The sequence below is a fragment of the Melitaea cinxia genome, chromosome 7 (genome assembly GCF_905220565.1).
Source record: "Melitaea cinxia chromosome 7, ilMelCinx1.1, whole genome shotgun sequence".
Lineage (NCBI taxonomy): Eukaryota > Metazoa > Arthropoda > Insecta > Lepidoptera > Nymphalidae > Melitaea > Melitaea cinxia.
The window spans coordinates 13,735,268-13,740,658 of record NC_059400.1 but is presented as its reverse complement, the minus strand read 5'-3'; the positions used below and the strand labels follow the sequence as shown (position 1 = coordinate 13,740,658).

The window sequence follows — 5,391 nt, the reverse complement described above, 5'->3', positions numbered from 1 at the left end:
GACAATTTACAATACAATATAATTTTTTATCTACGTAAGTTGTACCTCAGCCGTTATTTCATAAAAACTGGTGAATGTTCTCGATGAAACTGTCCGAGTATCGTGTTGGGTGATAAAATAAAGCGACGGCGATGCGCAGCGGCTGGATCGGCACTAGCCAGCTCTTTTGATTAACTTTGCGTATCATTCTTCGATTTTCATTTGCTGTGCTTTCAAATTGATTCGCGCGTGTTATAATTCTGTTTTGCACATAGACATCTGCTACACATGTTATTTTATTCTTGCTTAGTATTTTTAACCTTTTAGAATATATTATGGGTTGTTCGAATTCTTTTTACCAATACCTCAGATTAATAAACAAAAGGCAGATGGAGCGCTCCGAACATGCGAGTGAAGCCACCAAAGCGAATACAAAATCAAAAGCGAATACAAAGTCGCAGCAGTGCTAAAGATAGCGTTGTATTGTTTAAACGTCTCGAGTAATTCATTATTTTTGTCAAAAAATGCCGTCTTGTGTTATTAAACATTGTAAAAGTTGTTCCCAAAAATAAAAATAAAGAGGATGGAATTTCATTTCACAGGTAATTATAAATTATTTAATTGATTTTATTATTTATTCACTCAATAAATTATATGGTTATCTCGGAACACAAAACCTCGACATTAATTCAACTGTGTTGCCAGTTTTCGGTGAAATGTTTTTTCCTTCAATTGGGGAAACTACTGATGGTCTAGGCGTTAGTGAGACTGCCTTAAATGTACAGACGTGTATTCGATTCCCACACGTAATATCACGCCTAAATAGTTATTCCGAATTTAGATGTATTTTTATCTGTTATTACCATTTACTGTGATTCGGTCATTAATATCTAATGCAGAAGCTTAAATAAAAATGTATATGGTTATCAATTTAGTTCCTTATATATACATATATATATATATATATATATATATATATATATATATATATATATATATATTAACATTAGTGGAATTAATGGAAGATGCTAGATATATTTAAAGAATACATATTGTAATCAGTGTCAAGTTTTATTATTTAATGATTTTTGTAAATTGCCGACAGATGTTGTTCTACGCGAGGAATGGGTTTCTATTATTCGCCAAAGCAGGCATTGGCAGACTTCAAAATTTTGCATTGTGTGTTCATTACATTTTAAAGAGGACGGCTTATGCTTTACTGAAAAATGTCGTCGGTTGATAAACAAAATTCCAATGTAATTATTTGTAATACTATCTAAATTTTGGTCTAGTCTTTAAATTGTCTGTATATCGATGTATGTGGGTGTGTGAATAAATGATGATGATTATTATTATTATCGATAATATAAAAATGAGTCGCTGAATGTGTTGCTAAGCGTAAAACTCGAGAACGGTTGGACCGATTTCGCTAATTCTTTTTTTAAAATATTCCTTGAAGTACGAGGATGGTTCTTACGGAGAGAAAAATTCTAAAAAAAAAATTTAAAATTTCCTGAAAAAGTCTAAAAACAACACTTTTCTATACTCCCATACAAAAGATTTGTGATAATACTTGAAAGTCAATTTGAACTTTAATACCATACGATAAAGTTTGTGTTAGGCGATACGAAGTTCGCCGGGTCAGCTAGTTATTAATAAATATTTTGAATTATGTATATTTTTTTTTAAATCCGTCTAAAGAAATAAATATGATACTACTGAAAAACACTAAAGTTTTATTATCTAGTGTTGTAAACAGTATAAAGTCCATTTAAACCTTATTAAACAAAAAACAAAATTAATACCCGAAGCAAAGTGTGGACGGACCGCTAGTTATAAAAATTTTGACATATTACCTATTTCTTTTGTTATTTTAACGAAAACTTTAACTTAATAAAACACGAGATCTCTCAATTTCCGCTCTATGGCGTTTACAATGTACATGAAAATCGTTCAATCCAAATGCAAACTCAAAGTATTTATTTAGTTATAAATTCATGTATCCAAATAAAACTTTAGAACCTATTGTCGTAAAAGGACATTTAAAAAAATGCAGGGAGTTTTTTTCTTTATATGGTATCATTATACACACATAGATGCACGTGTTCCTACAGTGCCATTTCTAGTCGCCACGCACACATGAATAAAAAGTGGCTTCATACTTTTTGTTGCACACACTCCATCTGCCTTTTGTTTATTAATCTGAGACCAATACTATTAAATATGTTACATATTACTATTTATATGAATTTATTACTGCGAAAACCTGTGTATTGGTAATTTTTTTCATACTTCAAGGGTGGCAAAAAAGCTATGGCCTGATGGTAAGCGATTACCATAATCTATGAATGCATGTCCAAAAGGAATGCGAACGCGTTCCCGACTCTCCCCAGGAGCTTTATGATATTTTCTGATGGTAAATAATTTCAATGATATAATACTCGTACAATATTCTATAAAAATAGCATTACATTTCTATAAAATAATATAAAATAAATAGAAAAACAGAAAAACAATAGATTAACTGAATAAGTCATAATCATACATATTTCATAAACAATTCCGAGATTACAACTTTCAATTTAGAAACAAAGATGGAGAAAATTGAATTACTTAGTTCCATTTCATGGTGTTTGTCAAAGAATTTACACACGTCACGCCAAATTTGTGATAATTTTACAGATTACTTATTAAGGAACAAAACTATCGCTTTGTATTTTAATAATGTAATATTTTTTATAATAAAATCCAACAACATTTTCATTTGAACTACATTTTACCAATATCTCAAGATAGCTTATGATCATAATCTGCAAAAATGTTTAAATGTTATGTTTTAATTAAATGTTATAAATTACTCAAATAGCGTTATAATATGTTTCACAATTGTTAATAGATAGTAGAAGTATCAAAACATTACTTTCGTAATATAGCTTCGTATAAATAGTCGAAAAGCTCGAATAGAGGTTCTTGGTCATGACATTGGCGATCAATAATCGAAGTATTAGGAGGCGTCGTGTGTCGGTGTGCACACACCTGATGAGCCCAGAGCGCTCACGTGTACACTTAGCTCATGCCTGGATTATTTATATAATGAATCGCATTAAGCAACAGTTGGGTAAGTCCCGTTTCTTGAACTGTAAATTGCGTCTATATACCCATTTTATTGGCCGTATTTAATATTGATGGTGCGATCATTTTTTTTTTTTTGATACTTAGTAATTATCGCAGCACTGGCTCTTGCACTCAAACCAAAAACTTGCATTAGCCATACGGTCTTTTTTTGTGTGAGTATAAATATATTTTAGACACATTATCGTCCAAAAAATTATTGCCGTATTCCTGCTGGTAATACAGTGTGGTAAGTATATATAAACATTAATTACATACACCCATATTAATTTAGATTGAAATATATATAATCTAATAAATAACAATATAGATTCGATGAAAATTTTATTTTTGATTTTTATACAAAAAAAAATGTAATATTACAAATGTAATGATCAATTTGGTTGATGTAGTTGTTTAATTAATCACAGGTTTCTAAGAAAAACTTTCGACGTTGTTTTAATTAATTGATATTTAAAACAAAAGCTTTAAAGCGAGGAAACAAATTTAATTTATGTTTTAAGTTTTAAGCAGTGTTAGAAATTTCTTTTTCGACAGATCTCTCTGGAGATTTTGAACGATACTCGAGTTTAAAAGGAAATGATTTTTATACAAGCTGTTTCTACTTCGGCTAACGGTTTAGCCGTCAGAGAGTCAGCTTGACTCTGTGGGATTAAAATCTGCTGCTTTTATTTCGTTTAATAAAACCGAATCACGGCAATGTTCAAATAGATTCTGATTATGAAAAGTTTGAAATACGAAGTGATGTATTTCGATTGCGTGAAATTTAAAATACGAATCAACATTTGTAGTATTTCTATACTGTTAATAATAAAATGTTCTGTATATTTACTAATCGTCGAAATGTATATACGTGCTTAACATTCGAACGCACTGCACCTAATAAATTAATTTTTCGCTTCAGCCTGTAATATCTCACTATCAGAGAAGGATCAGAGCTTCATCCACCACGCTGCTCCAATGCGGGTTGGCGGATATATTCCCTACTATGAGTAACGATCGCTATCAGGTGTACATGATAACAACCGGGACCGACGGCTTAACGTGCTCTCCGAGGCACGGTGGGGAGACCCACAAGGACTGCACAAACACCCAGACCACGGCAATCACCTGTATGGCCAATACAAATGTTTTTCATGGGCGGGGATCGAACCCGTAACCGCCAGCGCAACAGGTACACTCCATGACTGTGATCGTTGCGCCAACGCGGTGAAATTAATTCTTATTTTTTGTTTTTATTCGTTATTATCAAAAAATAAAATCGAAATATTCACGACAAAAAATATGAAAAACAGACCTGACTAGTAGCTAGTCATTATTTCATACGATATATCTCAATGTATATTCTCAGACACCTAAATAACATGTCTTAGTGGAACATAATTTTATCTTGAAATGAATTACGCAGACGTTGGCTTAGTATTAAAGGAATTTAACGTCTCTGTCACTTATACCTTTTCTCGACTTTAATTATAAGTCTCATTTCCTCACGTCTTTCTAGGATCTCGATTTTAGTAATGAATGTTATTTTAATGCTAAGAGAGACCTGATTAAACAATATATGCTATGAACGCTTAATGTTGTTAAATTAGTAATAGCGGCATAGATCTTTTGAAGTTGGGAGGTAATACATTTTTTTCGTTGATAAATTTCATTAAAACAAATTTTTTAGAGATATGCAAATATCTCTGTAAAATATATGTTTAAGCAAATCATCTTTAAGAAAAAAAAAACTAATATTTCTAAAAGCTCGATATTCATTTAGGTTTCTAAATTCGAATAAATGAAGAATCATATGAATAATAATAATAAATGAAGGACCCTATCGTATAAAACAAACTTAATACTTACAATTAAATAGTACAGAAAAAAAAGTTTTAGGGCGCCTTTCTTATATACGTTCAATAGTTTTAGTTTATGTAGTCTCATTCAATCCGTGCCTGGCATTAGTAATTCAGCAGCGCTAGTCTTGTCATGAGCCAGACTTCAATACAAAATGGATTAAACAATTTTCCGCTTATTAAGATAAAATAAACAACGCAAGTCTAATACATAAATACCTAGCACTAAATTAATACAACGATTTGATTTTGATATTTCTCTTTTAACTTTACTTTTAGCTTTAGTTTTACTTTAGGTCGCTAAATAAGCGTACAGCCCAACCTGATAGTAAGCGGTTGCTTGCAAAAACAGAAGCATCCCAAACGTGTTGTCGACCATATGGCCCTCCCTTGGAGCTCTGGTCACCTTACTCAACCTGGAATACGATACTACTTGGGG

At 31.5% G+C, this 5,391-nt stretch overlaps 1 long non-coding RNA gene across 1 annotated transcript; it reads left to right on the top strand.

The window, feature by feature from the left end:
* Positions 1-343: 343 nt before the first annotated feature.
* Positions 344-1,334, top strand: LOC123655055. Its single transcript, XR_006743313.1, has 2 exons — positions 344-581; positions 1,085-1,334. It is a non-coding gene; the product is annotated as an uncharacterized LOC123655055 (long non-coding RNA).
* Positions 1,335-5,391: the final 4,057 nt, after the last annotated feature.